The sequence below is a fragment of the Corvus brachyrhynchos genome, unplaced genomic scaffold, assembly GCF_000691975.1.
Source record: "Corvus brachyrhynchos isolate BGI_N302 unplaced genomic scaffold, ASM69197v1 scaffold33, whole genome shotgun sequence".
In the NCBI taxonomy this organism is placed as follows: Eukaryota; Metazoa; Chordata; class Aves; order Passeriformes; family Corvidae; genus Corvus; species Corvus brachyrhynchos.
The window spans coordinates 809,325-815,324 of NW_008237254.1; the positions used below are offsets into that span (position 1 = coordinate 809,325).

At 36.6% G+C, this 6,000-nt stretch overlaps 1 protein-coding gene across 15 annotated transcripts in view; it reads left to right on the top strand.

Annotated features, from left to right (window-relative positions):
- PAM (peptidylglycine alpha-amidating monooxygenase) overlaps positions 1 to 6,000 on the top strand; it is a 122,393-nt gene that overhangs the window by 56,178 nt on the left and 60,215 nt on the right. The gene's annotated exons all lie outside the window — the stretch shown is intronic.

Consider the following 6,000-nt stretch of genomic DNA (forward strand, 5'->3'; position numbering starts at 1 on the left):
GAATATTGTGTTTTGATTTTCATGTTGTATTACAGTAACTAAGAAAAATGAGTGAATTTTTTTCCAGTGCTTTCTCTATAGATCAGTTTTGTAAAGAGGTGAGAATCTGATCTCACATTTTGTTTGTGAGTATCATCCCAGAAGTAAAAATGAACGTAGAAGGGAGTGAGTGTTCACTCTCAAATAAACTACTCTTCTACAACTCTACAGACTCTTCTGCTTTTGTTGATTCATAGAAAGACAGTACTACTAACTTCCTGCTCAAGCAGCTTTTATTTAGTGTTTCACCGAGTTGAAAATTTCTACAGTTTAATTCATTATTAGGTTGCTGCATGTCTCGTTCTGTTGTTTGTGTTGAAGGAACATAAACTTCTTGTGATGGTGTGTATGCTTAAAAGGATCTACTGAAAGAATTTGCTTAAAAGTTGTGCAAAGTCTCAATGCAAGTCATGTAATGCAACCCATTTTATTTTTTTCTGAAGACCTAAAAGTGATGTAAACTAAAAGTTTATATGTTCTTCACATGATTTTTACAGGATTTGGTCACCTTTCCAGTAATCGCTGTTCTTGAGTACCTGTCATTACCAAGCAGAATCAGGTCTCTGAATGGAGAAACCATTCTAGTTGTCATGTAGAGCTTTGAAGAGCAGGAGGAGCTGGATGAGCAATTTATAAAAAAACCCATCTTGTTGTGTGAACTTAAAGTGTTCCCATGATAGATAGCATTCCTTACAAACTCGTATTTTTGTATTCTTTAAAAGTAAAAGAAAATTATTGGATTTTTTCCTCTTTTTTCACTTCCACACAAAATGAATAGGCAAATGGACAGTCTGAAGCATGTGATCGTTCCATTTTGCTTCAGTAAAATTATTGGAAAGTGTTCCTCATGGAAAAGACTCAGATTGGAGTCTTCATAATCAGCAGAAGTTACCTGATCATTAGAAAGAGTAGACTCAATCATATCCAGTTGTAGAGAGCAGAAAGAATGTAGAATGACCTACCTTATAAAATATCTGGATAGAAAATTTAATCTTTTCAAGAAAGAGGTTTTTACAATAGACATCATCACCTAAGAAATTAGCTGCTTGGTGAAGTTTTTCCTTAACTGCTTTGGATATTGTTAAGTGTTGTGAACATACATGTATTTTGTGTTGCTTAAATAAGCATAGAAGATTGACACACAGAGTGTTTATTCTTTTTCAAAGGATAGAGTCTGTATTTTTATGGTTTAAGTAGAATCTTCCTTCATTGCATTGCCAATAAATGGTGTAATTAAGTTGCCTTAAAACATACTGTTTCACTTTGTGACAAAAACAATGGAAGACTAGCATATGAATTGTCACTGGGTTGCTGTTGATGATGTGTTGGGAAGACAGTGTGTGTTCTGAAGAGCTTTAACATGAGGATGTGTGAATACACATAACTGAAACAATAAACTGGGTTCCTGAGACAGTTTGTTGGTAAAGCTACATGTTCTGCCTCAGTTCAGTTTATTTGCTATAAATACCTTGTGTTTTGTTTCCTTTTATGGTTTAGAAGTACATTTTTATGACCAAGTGTCTTCATGGTTTCACCAAGACTTGCTAATTCATTCCTTTTTTTTTACTTTGCTTTGCTATTTTTACTGTTGTTTCTTCCCACCTCCAAGACATTGCAGAAGAGGAGGCTCTGTTATGGAACCCACAGCAAGATATTTTTGTTGCATATTGGTGAAATATAAGAAGAATATAAGAAATAGAAGAATATTGGAAGAGAGCGCTTCATTTTTAGTGTTATATGAGGGCAGTACTACATTTGTTAATAAGTAGAAAATTTTTCTGTAACATTTTTTCATTATTTTTATTAAATTTGTATTTAAGGACTTCGAATTCAGACTTCAATTTTGCTATTTCCTAAAGGAAACCGGTAAACATTCATGATTGCACAGGGACAGTGGGTATAACTTTGTACTTCAGAGCTGGTGAGATACTGTACCAGAATTCACAAACGTGTTTGGAGTCAATTCTCAGACATTATCAGAGGAGGGAATCGATCAAACTTACTTAATGAAATTTCTCCAGCTAGCAGGAGAATTAGAGCAGGTTTTGCCCTATGGGTCTTTTTCAGGCATGCATCTGTATATTTTGGCAGATGCTGTTTTCTGTATTATGTTCTTTAGTGGAGGGGTCAGACTGTCAAGGCTGAGATTTCTGTTTCAACCAGTTGTTGTTTCTCTGTCCCAAAGGGCTGTAAATACTGACAAATCGGGTTAGGGAGAGTGGTTTTTTGTGAGGTGGATTGGTATACATATGGTTTATGTTAGGAGCATGCCTTTTGCTCGTGTGAAGTGAAATGGCTGTCAGATTAGTATGTAAAACATTATTACTGAGTCAGATTAATATGTGATTTTTCAAGAAAGTATTGCTCCAGTTACATTTTTAAAACATACCATTGTGGTTTTCTTCTTCTGCATCATGATTGATTAATGTTTATGAATAAGTAGCCAAACCAGAAACTCAGTTGAGTCTTTAATGGTGCAGGCATTGATAAAAATCGATTTTTCATTACTAAGCTGAAGAGATAGCTAAAGGGTGCTCTACAGACACTCATAAAAATTGAGTCTGACAGTAGGCCACTCAGCCAAAAAACTTGACTGAATTTGACTGTCATCTTCACCTGCTTGCATTCATTCACATGGGCAACCAGTAAATAAATGTCTTTTTCTTACTGACTCACGATAAGTCCCTATCTGTCTGATTGTGCTGTAGAAATGAAATTAAGCCTTCTACGTTCAGCAACACAGACTGACGTAGATGGTTTATTACTCTTCATCCGTAAATGACTCTGAGAAGCTCTAGGTTTGTTACTCTGTTATGGCATGTATAAACGTTCCTGTTGCCAAGCAATGATGTCTTCACTGTACTGGAGGCCTCTAATGTCTCCCTAGTTTGCCGCTCTCCAGACACTGAATTCTTGATAAATTTCTTTAAAGTTAATTCTGCGATAGAGAGGACACTAATATTAAAAAAAAAAACCAAACTATCAACTTTATTTAATTGAATTGTTATTTGTTAAGATTAACTTCTTAGAAGTTGTTTTTTTAAATACATAGCTTAAGTACACACTGTTAAGCTTAAACTGGTGTCATGTTCTGTTCTTTCCGGTTTTTCTTTGAGTTGGTAGTTCTGAGTAGTACTTGATCAAGAAATTAAGTCAGACTTCAATTTTTAGTATGTGTATGAAAACTGCCACTGTTATTTTAGTAGTCATTTGTATCACTTCTGCATGCATTAAATAAATTAACTATTGAGTAATCTTCTGTTCATTAGTGTAAAATGTGGAGGCTGTGAACTAGGAAAATACAACTTTTGTTTAATATTTCTTAAGCCTTTGGTAGTGACAGTTCCCAGCACAGGAACGACATGGGCCTGTTGCAGCAAGTCCAGAGGAGGGACACAAAGATGACCGGAAGGATGGAGCATCTCTGCTATGGGGAAAGACTGAGAAAGTTGGAATTGTTCAGGAGAAGAGAAAGCTTCTGGGTGACCTTCCAGTACCTGAAGGGAGCCCACAGGAAAGATGGGGAGAGACTTTTTACAGGAGCATGGAGTGACAAGACAAGGGGGAAAGGAAAGACAGTAGGTCTATTAGCTATTAGAAGAAAATTCTTTACTATGAGGGTGCTGAGGCCCTGGCACAGGTTGCCCAGAGGAGCTGTGGTTGCCCCATCCTTGGAAGTGTTCCAGGCCTAGTGGAAGATGTCCTAGTGGAAAACTAGGCCTAGTGGAAGATGTCCCTGCCACGGCAGGAGGGTTGAAACAAGATCATCTTTAAGGTCTCTTCAAACTCTGGCCACCTTCTCATTCTGTGACAGGTACTGCATTTGTCTTGAATTCCACATTAATCTCTACGGCTTTTTCAGCACAGGATTTTTTAGATGTTTGTTTGTTTCTTTAAACCTTGTCTTTGGAAAGTTATATGCCTGGGTGTGATGGTACGAAAATAGCTGGACTGGAACCATACTGTAACCACCTGTACAAAGCTCTCTTAAGCTCATAGGCTGACTGTAAGGTTTTTCCGTGCTTCGTTAAGCAATGATGAGGCATGTCAGCTAAAATAGTGTATTCCAGAAATCTGATTTTGCTTTGTTAGCTCTGGTGCATTATTTTCTCTTAGTAAGAAAAGCATTTAGTAAGGTATTTGTGATAAGTTGTGTAATAGTGCTTAAAGGTCGTGTCCGTGCTCTAGGATATCATTGTAATAGGCACTACATGGAGGGAATAAAAGACTTCCTGAAACACTCATTAGAATAACTACTCACAATGGGACAGTGGTAGAGAAATAAAAAGAAATACTGAGACAGTATTAAGCAGCAGGACAGGTGGTGGCTTTAGCAGCTAACAGGCCTAACTTTCAATTTTACCTTTATTGAAGGCTGTCTTTATAGGTGGTACTTAGAGTACGTTTTTTACAAGTACTAATTTTGACCATAAAGTTAATGAAGTTTCACATGTGTGAACTTCTTATAAACCCCTTCAGAAATTTAATCTCGCACTTAAATTGATAAGAGCAGCTTAAAACACCCAAAACACCTGAAAACTATGGTAGGAATTCCACACAGAGCGACATGTTGCCTCTGCCGTGCAAGCATAAACCGTAATTTTACTACTAATTGTTACTGATAAAAACATCAAAACAGAAATTGTCTCCATAACACAGATTAGGTTTTTATCTATGAAATGAGTAGAATTTGCTTATAGCAAAATAAAGATGTTAGGTGGTCTCTAGACTTCGTTCATGCTTGCAACTTTTGTACTTCTGAATTCATATATATCATTCAAAGTACCTTCCCAGTGCATGTGGGTACATCTCTTATTTCCCGGATCAAGCCCTCAGCTGTGGCATGCTCATTTTCTTACAGTCTGAACACGTGCCTTGTATCTTCAACCTAAAACTTGACTTGTGTGCCTTAACTTTTGGCTGGTTTTCCTTATTTTCCACATCATATCTCAGCTCCAGAAATTGGGTAGGAAGCTATTTGATTTATTTTCCCCCATGAAACTGGGACAATAACCCACATCATCATTCATTTCAGGAAACCTGCCACAGCTCTGTGTTAAAATACTGACTTCCGAGTGCAAGTAATGCCGTAAACCTCAGGAGCAGAACAGTGTTTCACTGGTTTGTAGCTTCACCATCTCCCCATGTTAATAGCTAGAAGACAGTTACATGGAGGCTCCTCACTGTCTGTGTACATGTAAGGGCAGGAGTAATTTGTCTTCAGAACTTCTTCTGTAGTATAAGGTGAAAAACCATTGCATTCCCTGCATCTGACTTATTTTTAGTAATAAAAGAATGTAGCTTGCTTTATTTTTAGAAATACCTTTTTTATACATTTATGGTCAATATTACTCCCATGGTGTTGGTAAACTTTTTACTATGCTAAACAGGATCACAAGTACTTGAGAAACCAAACCAGTGTTTTATATGTGGCATAGGATAAAGAACAGACATTTGAGAGGTGAATATTCACATCTAAGTTTCTAATAGTGAGAAATTTTGGGCAATGACATCATGCTGACTTCAAACAAATCTTGTTTTCCGTTCCAAAGGGTTTGACGTATTAGTTAGACTCAATCATAATCCCTTCTTGAAACTGTTGTCCCAAGAAAGATGCAGAAAGAATGTAAGCCAGGTAGAATACTGGGAGAAGATACTACTAATGCATAAGATTTAGTTGCTCTTAACTGTAACTTTCTGCTTGTTTGTATTTTTTATGAAGTACAAAAGAAGTTGAGTATTATCAAATCACAAGTGCAGATTTCAAAGGTAGATTGCAGTTAGACTGGTGACAGTAAGACGTTGTGGTTTGGGATACACTGATTTATTACCTAAGTATCAAATTTAACTTTTGTGGGCAATACAGTGGTTTTAATTGGGAACTTAGAGTTTCTTTTTCTTAATAAATGAGGTACAGTGTTTTAGCGTAGAAGGAGGGCCGTTGAATGAAAATTTAAGGAA